At 41.1% G+C, this 14,688-nt stretch overlaps 1 protein-coding gene and 1 pseudogene across 1 annotated transcript in view; both read right to left on the bottom strand.

Annotated features, from left to right (window-relative positions):
* The window catches only part of RNF2 (ring finger protein 2), a 31,209-nt gene extending 16,780 nt beyond the window's left edge, over positions 1 to 14,429 (bottom strand). Inside the window, exon 1 of the mRNA XM_070396843.1 lies at positions 14,198 to 14,429. The gene's annotated coding sequence lies outside the window, so the exon portion shown is untranslated. The remainder of the gene's footprint in view (positions 1 to 14,197) is intronic.
* LOC138996157 (annexin A1-like) lies at positions 7,268 to 12,970 on the bottom strand (annotated as a pseudogene).
* Positions 14,430 to 14,688: the final 259 nt, after the last annotated feature.

Raw genomic sequence — 14,688 nt, 5'->3', positions numbered from 1 at the left:
AGCAACATCTTTTAACTTGAATACTCCAATCAAACACAGCCAGTCATCTATTTCCTCCAATCCTTTCTTTTCAAAATAAGAGGCATATTGTGTATTAAAGTTCAAACATCTATCATTCAAAAGCCAAAGCCAAGGGTTTCTGCACTTTGTCTTCAAGAAAATTGCTGAAACTATACATCTCCACGTCCATCTGGCTTGTTTGCATATATATATATTTTTAAATAATAAGTTAGCAATAGATCTTTTTTTTTTTTTTTTTTTTTTTTTTTTTTTTTTTTTTTTTTATGTTTGAAAACAGAATTTATTTCAAGTTACATGATTTTATATTAGCCTCTCCTAAAATACTTTCTTTTTTTTTTTTTTTATTTTTTTTTTTTTTTAATTTTTTTTTTATTTTCCTCTTAAAGTATTACAAAGGGTATTACATAAGTATCCTTCCCCCCCCCCCCGCCCTTGACAAACCACTACCCTCCCTTACCCCCCAGTGTCTTATGTCCATTAGTTATGCTTATATGCATGCATACAAGTCCTTCGGTTGATCTCTTACTCCCCTCCCTCCTGCCCCCCAACTCTCTCTGGCCTTCCCACTGCAGTTTGACAATCAGTTTGAGGCAGCTCTGCCTCTGTATCTATTATTGTTCAAAAGTTTGTAATGGTCTTTATTATCCATGAATGAGTGAGATCATGTGGTATTTTTCCTTCATTGACTGGCTTGTTTCACTTAGCATAATGCTCTCCAGTTCCATCCATGATGTTGCAAATGGTAGGAGTTCCTTCTTTTTAACAGCAGCATAGTATTCCATCGTGTAGATGTACCACAGTTTTCTAATCCATTCATCTACTGATGGGCACTTAGGCTGTTTCCAGATCTTAGCTATGGTGAATTGTGCTGCTATGAACATCTGGGTGCATATATCCTTTCTGATAGGTGTTTCTGGTTTCTTGGGATATATTCCTAGTAGTGGGATCACAGGGTCAAATGGGAGTTCCATTTCCAATTTTTTGAGGAACCTCCATACTGCCTTCCATAGTGGCTGCACCAGTCTGCATTCCCACCAGCAGTGCACAAGTGTTCCTTTTTCTCCACATCCTCTCCAGCACTTGTCGTTTGTTGATTTGTTGATGATGGCCATTCTGACAGGTGTGAGATGGTACCTCATTGTTGTTTTGATTTGCATCTCTCGGATGATTAGTGACTTTGAGCATGTTTTCATATGTCTCTTGGCTTTCTGAATGTCCTCTTTTGAAAGGTGTCTATTTAGATCCTTTGCCCATTTTTTGATTGGATTGTTTATCTTCTTTTTGTTAAGTTGTATGAGTTCCCTATAAATTTTGGAGATTAAGCCCTTATCAGATATGACGTTGGCAAATATGTTTTCCCACGAGGTGGGTTTTCTTGTTGTTTTGTTGATGGTTTCTTTTGCTGTGCAGAAGCTTTTTATTTTGATGTAGTCCCATTTGTTCATTTTCTCTTTAGTTTCAACTGCCCTAGGAGCTGTATCAGTGAAGAAATTGTTTTGGCATATGTCTGAGATTTTGTTGCCTTTGTATTCTTCTAGAATTTTTATGGTTTCCTGTCGTACATTTAAGTCCTTTATCCATTTTGAGTTTATTCTTGTGTATGGTGTAAGTTGGTGGTCTAGTTTCATTTTCTTGCATATGTCTGTCCAATTTTCCCAACACCATTTATTGAAGAGACTATCTTGGCTCCATTGTATGTTCATGCCTCCTTTGTCAAAAATTAATTGAGCATATTGGTTCGGGCTAATTTCTGGACTCTCTATTCTATTCCACTGATCTATATGTCTGTTCTTGTGCCAGTACCAGGCAGTTTTGAGAACAGTGGCTTTGTAATACAGCTTGATATCTGGCATTGAGATCCCACCTACTTTGTTCTTTCTCATGATCGTTGCAGCTATTCGGGGTCTTTTTTTATTCCAGATGAATTTTTGGAGAGTTCGTTCTAGATCTTTGAAGAAGGCCATTGGTATTTTAATGGGAAGTGCGTTGAATGTATAGATTGCTTTGGGTAGTATGGACATTTTAATGATGTTGATTCTACCAATCCAAGAACATGGTATGTTCTTCCATCTGTTTATGTCTTCCTCTATCTCTTTTTTCAACGTCCTGTAGTTTTCTGAGTAGAGGTCTTTAACCTCTTTAGTTAAGTTTATTCCTAGGTATCTTAATTTTTTTGGTGCGATGGTAAATGGGATTGTTTTTCTGATCTCCCTTTCTGAAAGTTCACTGTTGGTGTATAGAAATGCCTCAGATTTCTTGGGGTTAATTTTGTATCCTGCTACATTGCCAAATTCATGTATTAAGTCTAGTAGCTTTTTGATGGAGTCTCTAGGGTTTTGTATGTATAATATCATGTCATCTGCAAATAAGGACAGTTTTACTTCCTCTTTTCCAATTTGGATGCCTTTTATTCCTTCTTCTTGCCTAATTGCAATGGCTAATACTTCCAGTACTATGTTGAACAGGAGTGGTGAGAGTGGGCATCCCTGTCTTGTTCCTGTTCTTAGGGGAAATGGTGTTAGTTTTTGTCCATTGAGTATGATGTTGGCTGTGGGCCTGTCATATATGGCTTTTATTATGTTGAGGTATGATCCTTCTATTCCCACCTTTCTGAGAGTTTTTATCAAAAATGGGTGTTGGATTTTGTCGAATGCTTTTTCTGCATCAATTGATATGACCATGTGGTTTTTTTCTTTCAATTTGTTTATGTGATGTATCACATTTATTGATTTACGGATGTTGTACCATCCTTGCATCTCTGGGATGAATCCTACTTGGTCATGGTGTATGATCCTTCTGATGTACTGCTGGAAGTTAGCAATAGATCTTTTTCTGAACTGTAGACTGATGCTAGAGAATGTACATCTGGGAGTGGGAGTTGTTTCTCTTGTGTTTTCATTTTTTGTCCCAGTTGGTCAGAACTTTCCGTTTTTGTTGATTTCCTGAATTCTAACTCATCTGCCTCTCTGACAAGACATTCCTTACACTGGTGCTTTACTTCTGATTCTCATCTGCCAGTCTAAATTTTGTAACTTCTAAGACTGTCTTAATCCCTGCTTGCCTAAGGGGTTTCTAGTATATTGCCTTCATCCCAGTATTTGAATCTAGCGGCCTACAAACTACTGACTCAATAGTTTAGACCTCAGACTTTGGCATAATTTAGGCTCTCAGCTCTGAATACACGCTAACTCTATACCAAAAACTAACTACATTCTCAGAGAGGGACAACTTTTAATTCTCCCAGTGCCCTAAGACCAAGAGACACAAAGAACAATGGTCATTTCCTGAGCAAAGCAGAAAAATTCTGAGTTCCTAATTAGAGCAAGGGAGGCTACCAACTTCATTTCACATCCCTACCTAGATTATAAGAAACTGCAAAGAAGAAAGCATATTGATATGGCAGCAATAACCAGTTTTATTTGCTGTGGACTCTATGCCATCAGCACACATGGTTAGCCTCCAAAAAATATCTACATATTTAATGACACAGACAGATCAGTATCTCTATATTTGACAGGTATTTTACATCTTAAAGCTTTAAGATTTATGTAAGTGTATCATTAATGACAAAGCTAAAAAGAGAAATCTAGTAACTATAGACTTGCAGTCCAAAGCCCCACATGCCAGAACAGAAGCTAACTTTTGAAAAGTGGTATACCTAGGTTGTCATCCTTTCCTAGGAAGAGACATGCCCATCAAGTGTAGATTTCTGTTAGAAGCAGCAGAGGTGCTGATAAACACATGTCAGCTTTAGCAGGTAACAATGTAAGAAGTCACAGAAACATTCCCTTATACCAGGGGTGGGCAACCTTTTTGTGAGTGCGTACCAAAACCAGCAAAATCTGTGACTCAAAATTCTTCTGCGTGCCAACCCTAATTTTTTGAGAACATGTTACGCCTACCTGATATCTCTTAAGGTGTACGCATGTGAAAAACCTTGAAGAAATAATAAAATTCATTCAAGCGACAAAAACACAGTATATGATGAAAAATACATTTATTTTTTAATGTATACATGTACACTGATAGTCCGACAGAAAACTTTATGACTCCGTTCAGTATTATCAGTGGGACTTTTGCTGCTGCATCACTGATGACAGAGATTTTACATCAGGTTTATATTTCGTGACCTTCAGAGATAGGCACGAGCTACTACTTTCATCCGTCAGGCTACTCCTATTACGAGACTTAACAAAATTCATCACTGAGAACAAAGATTCACAATTGTAAATGGAAGATTATAAGAGAGGGTTCCGCGTGCCAGCAAAAGTTACTGGCGTGCCATGTTTGGCACGTGTGCCAGGGGTTGCCCACCCCTGCCTTATACCACTGAAAATGCAAACACCAACAGAGTCTACATTTCTGGCATGGGCATAATCTACTGAAAAATTTGTGGTGAGGCAGTTCACACACACACACACACACACACACACACAACTAGATTAAGAAAAAAAAGTTGAAAGCTGATGCCTTTAATTCTAACAGCAACTGGAATAACCCTTTTAATAAGCAGCCAAACTATTTCCAGAGATATAAATTCATATTCATATTCTTTCGCCGAGTTATCCCAGTCCTAGGAAATTATCTATCTATCTACCTACATATATAAAAGCCTAAGCGACCATCCAACCAGTAAATGATGTACACTGACCACCAGGGGGCAGACACTCAATGCAGGAGCTGTTGTGCTGTGGTGACTTGGCAGCTGTGCTTCTCGGTGAGGCACTGGAACCAGAGAGGAGGGAGCCTGATTCTGGGGGTGCGTCACCCGAGAACTGCCCTCTCACAATCCAGGACTCCTCGGGGGATGTCCGGAGAGGCGGTTTCTGCCCAATCCCTGCAGGCCAGGCCGAGAGGCCTCTACTGTTATTAATAATAGGTAACTTCTGCTCAGCTGGTGTGGCTCAGTGGTTGAGTGTCCACCCAGAAACAGGAGATCACAGTTCAATTTCCAGTCAGGGCACATGCCAGGGTTGTGAGCTCGATTCCCAGTAGTGGACATGCAGGAGGCGACTGATCAATGATCCTCTCTCACCACTGATGTTTCTCTCTCTTTCCTTCCTCTCTGAAATTTTGGTTAAGCCTAATAACCCTATGAAGTAGGTACTAGAATTGCTCTCATTTAATAAATAAGGAATCAAGCCAAAATATAAACAAATAAATGAATAAATAAGCAACTTGCTTCAAGGTCTCATAGTAAAGGTCAGAGGCAAAACTCAAACGCAGGTCTGTTTGACTAAGAAGGCCATGCCCTTAGCCACTGCACCAAACATACAATTATTATTACTACTACAATAATAATGCCATTAGCATAGAGACATTTGCTGCAAATTAACATGACATTGCTTCAATCATTAAAAGTAGTAATTGTTAACACCATGTCCAATGACTAGTAATACTTATAAGGTAAAGTGATGAAAGAAGCCACTAATTTGCATCTATGCTACAATTACAGCTATGAAAAAGTTATGTTCTAGAAGGTAAAAATTGTTTGGAGTTTGTGGGGCAGCAGGGTTCCCTCCATTTTTCAATTCCTATTATTAATATTACTACGATATTACAATAAGCACAGATTTTAACAGTTTTAAGACAATAGATAAGAACAGAAGAGTGAAGAATGTGTTTCTAGTGTCCCTCTGTTACATGGGGTAGATTTTCTCTTATAAAAAAGAAAAACAATTACTATGGGAAATAGTTGCAGTAAGACTGGGATTCAATTCCAAAAGGTAAACTAATTTAATCTTCTTTTTGTTCTCTGCAGGACTTTCTTGTCGCCTGGTTTCTGCAACTCAGATCAAAAGTTTAAAACTGGAAAAGCAGCTTCTGCAATTTCAAAAGTCAGGGTCTTAAAAGAAGCATGAAATTGAAAACAAAAACTTTAAGGATAGAAAGAAATCTTACAGCTCTATAAACCTAAAGATTAGCATAAATTTTAGGTTCATGAAAGCTGAAAAAATTTGGCATAGCTCATATATACTACAAATCAACATGACTTTGGTGAGTCAATATATGTAAACCTCTTTATAAAAAGAGCATGTTTTAGGTGATATATATTTTTTAAATATATACTAATTGCTAATAATACCTGCCCTTATGCACATCCAAAACTTATTAGCAATGAAACTTCAGTTAAATATACACATATATTTTATAACAAAAGCAACGAAATCAAAACAAATGGAATCAAACCAAAAAGCTTTTACACAGCAAAGGAAACCATCAACAAAAAGAAAAGGCAACCTATTAAATGAATTAAATAACTGTAAATCATATATATAACAAGGGGCTAATATCCAAAATATGTAAAGAGCTCATACAACTCAACAGAAAAAAATCTGATTTAAAAATGGGCAGAAGATTTGCACAGACATTTTCCAAAGACATACAGATGGCCAACAAGTACATAAAACGATGCTGAAATCATCATGGAAACGCAAATCAAAGCACAATGAGATACCACCTCAAACCTGTTGGGGGAGGGAATATTACACTATAACCAGACTTGGGAAAAGTAGGATTAAAGAACATCCACTACTCCCATACATCATTTTCACCCCAACAACTTTCTTTTCCTTCCCTCCCTCCTTCCTTCCTTCTTTCCTTCCTTCCTTTCTTAAATGTATTTTTATTGATTTCAGAAAGGGAGAGGGAGAGAGAGATAAAAACATCAAGGATGAGAATCACTGATCGGTTGCCTCTTGCATGCCCCCTACTGGGGATCAAGCCCGCAACCCAGGTATGTGCCCTTGACCAGAATTGAACCCAGGACTGTTTGGTCTGCAGGGCAACACTCTATCCACTGAGCCAAATCAGCTAGGGCCCAACAACTTTCTTTTAAATATTAAAAATAAAAAATTTGGAAATAGACACAAAACTAGCCCCAGGATCCATGTCATAAATCAATCAATCAGTCTGTCTCTCTTCACGTACAGCCCTTATATTTATAATGTGCTTTGCTCTTTACAAAACCTCTTTACCTACATCACCTTTTATGTCTTTACAAATAACCAGTAAGGTAAACAAAGGTATAAAAACATTTTATTTTCTGTTACATAAACAGCTTTCTCAGGTAATGTTACTAGAACCACCTGTTTATGGGGTTTTATAGTTTGGGGTATATTTTTTTAAGTAAGCCTATCTCTGTTATGCAGAATTGTAATATAAAAATTATTTATAGGCTACAGTTGTCAGAACGCAGTTAGACTAACCCTGCTGAAGAAACTTTCCTATTTAAGTCTATAATATGGAATGAAAACAGTTACATGATTTAAAAAATCTTCCGATTACCAAGGGAATGTTTACTGTCCTCCAGAGAGAGCCACAAGAATTTTTTCATAATCTCCTTTGGTTTCATCCAGGATGACTTGGCAGAGAGAGATACCATATAACTCTGATAGCATGTTTTGGTATCATTCATGTCAATTTCAGAACAGGAAAGCATAATCCTGACCAATGTCTCATGACATGTTCCAACATCCTTCATGGCTTGATGAAGCTTCTCAGCAAAGAACACTGGATGGCTTCTGACATACTTCCAAATAGTTGTAAAGCAATTCCTTTTTTAAAAAATAACGTTTTTATTGATTTTTAGAGCAAGAGGATAGGAGAGGAGGAGAGAGAAAAAAGTATCCATCAGTTGCCTCACATATACATCCAGACCAGGGATTAAACTGACAACCCAGGCATGTGTCCCGAGTGGAAATTGAACCAGCGACCTTTAGGTGCACAAGACAACACTCAACCAACTGAGCCACACTAGCCAGAGCTGTAAAGCAATTCTTGACATCTTTCATCTCCAGTTCCAGAACTTGGTTCATGTCATACTGACTGTATTTGGTGTACTTCCGAAACACTCTGCAAAGGTGGGGACAGCTTCTGGTGGTAAGAATGGTATTAAACACATTCACATCCGTCCCTTTTCTCCTTTCTCCTGCTTCATATAATGCCCTGGCATCTGAATCAGCCAAGTCCTCATTTATGTCAAGATCCTCAGCTTAGTCATCCTTAACAAGAGAAAGCAAAGCCTTTAATAATCCCCAGATGAGTCTGAGGCAACGTCTTTAGCCAGTTCTCTCTTCAATACTTCTCTATAGATTCTGTTAATTTGTTAGTTCTTGATGCCAAAATTTCATTCAGAGTGTCTTTATCAGTTCCAAGACCCTTCATGGCAGCAGGGAGTTCATCAGTATCCAACTGGGCTGGAGTCTCTTAGAGCCAAAGCAACTTCCTTGAGATGACCTGTAAGGGCTTTCATCAGAGATTCATCCAGAGGCTTTCCTTTTTCCTGGAGATCTGCTGCTTCAATCTGTGGATGCTGTGCTGTGCGTTGTTTCTTTTAGTCAGAATGTCGATGATGACTGCTTCATCCACCAAGTGTGGTGGTGGTGTTTTTTTTAACGGAAAACAGAAAAGCCAACATTCTTGCTAGTAGTAGAACCAGACTTAGAAACCAAGTCTCCTACTTTCTACTATCCTCAACACTACACCTTCTGTAATGTAGTCTCCTACCTTCTATATACTCAACACTACCCCTTCTATAAAATGTTTGGCTAGATTCCAAGACCAACGTCCCAGACTGAATTAGACTCTATATAGTAAATAGTATAAACAGTGAGCTTTAATGCAATTACTGGCATAGAAGCATACATCTTTTTTAAAGTGAAAATCGATTGGTTTTAAGTTAAATCAGCATAATGTGTGTTTGCCGGCGGGAAGCAAGCAGGACACGTCTAAAAAGAAATCAAAATGAAGTATTGCAGTTTGAACACTTTACAATAGCTAATGGAGGGAGTGGTAATTAATACAGGAGTAGAAAAAAAGGAGATGAAGAGTGGACAACTAAAAAGAACAATGTAAAAGGAAACTACATGATGTTTCTAATTTTAGGAAATAAAATGAGGGACTTCTGTCTTTTCTTTCCCCCCAGAAATAACTGTGAGATTTTAGAAGATTAAGCTATAATAAAAGAGGTAGAAGATTTTAGTTAGTCATCAAATGAAATCCCATGCCCTAGTCAGTTTGGCGCAGTAGATAGAGTGTCATCCTGCGGACTGAAGGGTCCCGGGTCAATTCAGGTCAAGGGCACGTACCTTGGTTGCAGATTCCCCAACCCTGGTCTGGGTTCATGCAGGAAGCAACCAATCAATGTTTCTCACAGTGATGTTTCTATCTCTCTCTCCCTTCCGCTCTCTCGAAAAAAATCTATGGAAAAAGATCCTCAGATGAGGCTTAACTTAAAAAAAAGAAAAAGAAAGAAAAGAAATCCCTGCCAAAGTTGCTGGCTCTGGAATATAACACATTAGAAACCCAAAGTTCTATTTCTAAATCAGCTATTGGTATTACACAGTTTAAATTAACTATTTACTTTTTAAATTCTCACATCTGTAAATCAAATAACACTCTACCCAAACTATTTTTTATGACTTTGGAAGAAGTAAACAATGCTGCAAAGGTAATGATCAATATTTTAATTCCCATTATCCACTACAAAAATAAATATTCCTTGAATATCTTTTATGTGCATAGTACTTGGCTAGGCTAAAAGTGAAGAGAGACAGTCTTCATAATCCAGATAAATCCAACACAGAGAAATGCTTAACTAATCATTATTATGATTACATGACAAAATTGAGGCATATCAGAAATAGTTTTCATAGGTACTGGGCTGACCAGAGGAGTCAGAAAAAATGAAGTTGGATTTGATCAAGAGACAAAATAAAAAGAGTAGTCATTAAGTTTAGCTAGGAAGAGAAGAGGTATGTAGGCTGCTATATCCTTTAGGTTCTCAAAGCACATCACTCATCTGTTACTGCATTTAACACACTGTACAGTCATTTATTTATCATCCCCATTCAGATCGTAAATCCCCCCAAGGCCAGAAACCATGTTCATTTTTCTATACATAATCATTAGCATAGAGACAGCCGCACATGATAATCAATAACTGTTTTTTGAACAGGCAAGGTAAGGACAGGATTCCCTATTTAAATTATTGTATTTTAACCTAGGCTATCTGTGCAGGTATACTCACTGATTCTCAACTTCAAAACCACCATGCTAGCCTCTGATCTATGGTGCTGGAGCTGAGACTGTGCAACTATACTAAGCTACTCTTCTGCCAGGAGCTCCCTGTTAGGCTTTGCCAATGGAGGTACTAAATGAAGATTTGAAATGAAGAAGAGGAGTGAAGGGACTTCTTACAATTGCTGACAGCAGCAACTGGTTCCAGCCCCCAACTTCTTTCTGTACTCCCAGAACTAGCCATATCAGCAGCTGAACACTGACCTCCTCAAAAGTTCAGAACCAGGCCCATGGAATCTTTTCTCTGAGCTCTTAGGTTGACTAATGTAATGTTCTCACACCGTTCTAACCAACTCCCTGTATTAAATCACCACTGTTGAAATTCCTATTGAAGTTTCTGTTTTCTTTACTGGACACCAAATACATTATTAAACACAGTGATTCTAACTGCTCTCCTCTGAGATACCTTCTTGCTATTTCAATGAAGGATAAAGAACGTTTGGAGTTATTCCTATAGATAAAAATCTATTCTATAAAGGATAAGTCAAAACCTTTTAAATCTGTGCCAGTTAAGTTGCAGCACAAAAATTATTAACTTCTATACTTTAAACTATTCAAGATGAAAAGAAAAAAACAACAACAACAACACAGGAAACAGAGAGGAGATGAGAAATAATTTAAACAATGCAGGTTATTCCAGGTATGCACACCCACCTCTTTTTACTACAGACACAGCCTAGAGAAAATGGAAGACGGTAGACCTGATCTCAGTTCCCACAAGCCTCCCCTAGTATGAGCATTATACCATTCTGAATGTGATTGTTATATTTAAAAACTTTTTTTTTTTTTTGCTGTTCAACATGGTCTCTAAATGCAAGCAAACTACTTCTCTAGTGTTCAACAAAAGAACAGCACTCTGTTCCAACACTAAAACTGAGCTGAACTTATAGATAGGTTTTCTCCCTTCTTAAGGGATTTTTAAGCATAATTTTTTACTACATGTGATTTTCATTTTATTGACTTTAGAATTTAACCTCTTCATAATATACAGCTCCACACGTTAGCAGAAACAAAAAGAAATCCCTCTCACAGGAATCCACAAGCAACACATCTTCTGAAAACAAATGACCAAAATGCTTTGTGATATTTTAATGAAATGCTTAATAAGATGACTTCATTAAACAATTTATTCTGAGGTTAGTAACAAAAATAATATGTCATTATTGTACTTAAACTGATTTTTTAAAAATTATAACAAAATGGAGACATGTAGAAGCAGCACACATGTTGTTAACACATTCTCTAAATGAAATAGGAGAAGGCCAATTCAAGCAACAGGACTCTTTCTAAGAATGTTTAGTAATTTATGTAGGTTCTAAGCATCCAACAAGAGGTATCACTAGGCCCAGACAAATATCAGTCCACTTCAGCTGCCTACCATCTGTAAGACAAAAGAGAAGTAAAAAGAATCTCAAACTTGAAAAACTATAGTCAGTTCCATGGGAGTTCCTCCACATAGCATAAAACTGATTCACAGCCACCTCCTACCTATGGACATACGAACACCAGCTTCTATTTCAGTGCCAAGAGTTGCATTAGCACAGTCAGCATATCCATGTAAAATCAACCAAACTGTACTTAAAAGAGACACCTGAGGATCCATGTGACATATTAGGTAGAAAAGGTGAAAAGACTAGAGGTGGGGAACATACAGGATAGATGCACCTTCAGGGAATGAACAGGGTAAATGTTACTGTACCTTTGTACCCAAAATTATATGGGGGTCTAAACATTCAATAAGTTACTACGATAACAGAGATTTCAAAGAAAAAAAAAAACAACCCAGGAAATTAAATAACTGGTGTCTGATGACAATGTATGTCTCCCACAGCATGTATAATAAACAATATTAATTGAAAATCAAGCATAGATCTGTATGTGTGCAGAATATACATAATCTCATGGTATTTTTCTTTTTTTTTAAATTGCAAACTGTAATGCATTGTTTAATTTCTCCAGATTTAATAAATGAGGCGCTACAACATTATGAGGTGCTTTAAGTCATGCTAGAAATGCTGTCATAATTTTAATAAAGTGCTTTTTAATGTTAACTCACTTCTCTTGGCTGGAAAGAATTATGCTTCTTTGCTAATGTATAGAAATGAAACTGTCACTGAAACATCTGGTTATATATTACTTATTAGACATATATCACCTTTATCCAACGACTGCATAATATAAACACAAATCATGAATAAATCAGATTAAGAGATAGACCTGACATCCAAAGATGTTTGCTGACCTGCTCTATATTTCTATCCATACAAACCAGGAACCTAACTGTCAGCGTGCTCCTCACAGGCACGAAAAAACTAAAAAATTCTCAATGTCTGCATTGTCTGCAGTATGTTAGCGGTTCTAATTTGAAAAAAAAAAAATTTTTTTTATGCAGCACATTTAAGGACCATCAGCATATTTTTCAAATGCTCAAAGGGGACTAGCCTACTCAGGCACTCTTCCTTCATAAAAATCTCCATTTCACTCCCACACCTATTATAATTAACCTCAAAGGTGGACTCCACAAGGGTACCTGAAGGAAATAACTCAAATCCCTAGAAGGGAGAGGCCATATTTGCTTGTGCTATCCCTGGAAAATGGAGTCTTACACATAACAACCAATTATTTCGCTAGAAAGTGCGACTAATGTAGAAATCAAGATTTTAAAAAGATACCTGTTGATTGTGACAAAAGCAGAAACTTCGGGGGGAACCAGGAACATAACCGAACCCTGTCGCTGCCACTTAAATTCTTTATAAACCAAAGGATCAAATATTCATCTTAAGAACCAAGATCTAACACCCATCTGAGCTGTTAAAATATTCAACAACCATACCCCAGGGCCAGCGAGGAAGGTAGATGATCTACCCATCATTACGCTAAGTGTTTCAGCCCATCCTCCTGGAACTGCCCAAAAGTAGATAGACCCTGTCATTCGAACCGCTCACACGCTCGTTTCCAGCGCGATTCCCAGTCTAAAGCGGGGACCCCACGTCTCGGTTTGAATTTTTAAAAGAAGTAAATAAAGCGTCGTGAGCATTCAAGCAACCGAATGCACGCCTATCTATCCATCTCCCAGCAAAATTTCTTTGCAAAACCTGCCATGTTCACACATAAAGGCACACAGTCTCCAAAACTTCTGACGGTCATCAAGTAGAGACACCCCCCGCCCCCCCAAAAAAACAACAACAAACAAACCAAAAGCTTCAAGGAGATAAGCCATTAACTAGGACTATGGCCTTGGCGGGCAAGTAACGGGAATGAACCTCAAAGCTGGTGGCCGGTTTGCACGAACAGCACCTCCGGGATTAGGGGGGGCGACTTGTGAAGGAGGGAACTTATCCTGACAACCCGGCCGGGGGCTCCCCGATCACACCGGGTCCCCCAGGTCTCTGCGTCAGCGACAGGACTCAAACCCCGAAGCTCCGGGCAGAAACACGCCGAGACCCCCCTCCCCCCACGGTCTTCGGGGTCGACCTGGCGATTTAGAAGCAGCAGCAGACCCTCCCACCCCCACCCCCGGGCGGGCGGCACTCCCGGCAGGTTCTCACCCCGAGGATCCTCCCCGCAGCCCGGGGGAACCCCGGCGCCCAGGAGCGCTTCCCCGCACCCCGACGCCAGCACCCCAGGGGGGACGGGGCTCCTGGCACAGAGCGCCCCCACCCCGCCCCCCACGGCCGAGACGCACCCTCCCGGCCGCCAGGGGCCAAGCGCGGAGAAATCCCCCGCATTCCACGCCTTTCGCCTCCGGGAAGGGGCCGCGGGGAGGCTGGGGGCCCGCCGGGGAGGAGCCGGCGCGAGGGGTTCGCGGCCAAGGAAGGAATCCCGGAGCCTCGCCCCCGGGGTCCGCCACGAGCCCGACTCGCCGCCCCCGCCAAGACCCTCGAAGGCTCGGGAACAATGAGAAGCCGCCTTCCCCGCCATCCCCGCCCCGAGAGCGGCCGGGGGCGGCGACGCCATCTCCCCTCACACCCCCGCGGACACTCACACACACACCCCCGGCCCTGGCCGCCGTCAGCCGCCCGCAGCCCGGCCCGGCCCGCCCGCCCGCCCGCCGCTCCCGCGCCCTTCGCCGTCGCCCGCCGCCCGCCGTACTCACCGGCGCCTGCCCCAGCCCCGACTCCGCGGACCGCGGCCGGAGCGAGACTCGGGTCCAAGCCGCCGCGGCCGCCGGCGCCGCCGCACAATATGGCGAGCCTGGGCTTCCGCAATGGAGCTCGGGAACTACAACAGGGGCCGCTCAATATTCATGAGAGACCGAGGGGAAGCCGGCTGGGCCAGCGCTGCGGGGAGGGCGGGAAGGAGCGAGTGAGGGGGCGGAGGCGCGGGAAGGGGACGGGGACGGGGACGGGGACGGAGACGTGCTGGCGCGGGAGCGCCGCCGCGTGCTGGCCTGGAGGCCCGAGCCACCGCCCCGCCCCGCCCCGCCCGCCGCCGGCCACGCCCCCACCCGCCGCCGGCCACGCCCCGCCCGCCGCCGGCCACGCCCCCCGCCCGCCGCTGGCCCACGCAGCCCCCGGCAATGCCGGCGCCACCTCGTTCTCGTCCGGGTGCTCGCTGAGCCTTCCCCGGCCTCGGCCCACCCGTCCT

The sequence above is a fragment of the Myotis yumanensis genome, unplaced genomic scaffold, assembly GCF_028538775.1.
Source record: "Myotis yumanensis isolate MYYU_CA2020_CCGP unplaced genomic scaffold, mMyoYum1.0.hap1 SCAF_17, whole genome shotgun sequence".
NCBI lineage: Eukaryota > Metazoa > Chordata > Mammalia > Chiroptera > Vespertilionidae > Myotis > Myotis yumanensis.
The sequence above is the reverse complement of the archived record's forward strand: the minus strand, read 5'-3'. Positions and strand labels throughout refer to the sequence as shown.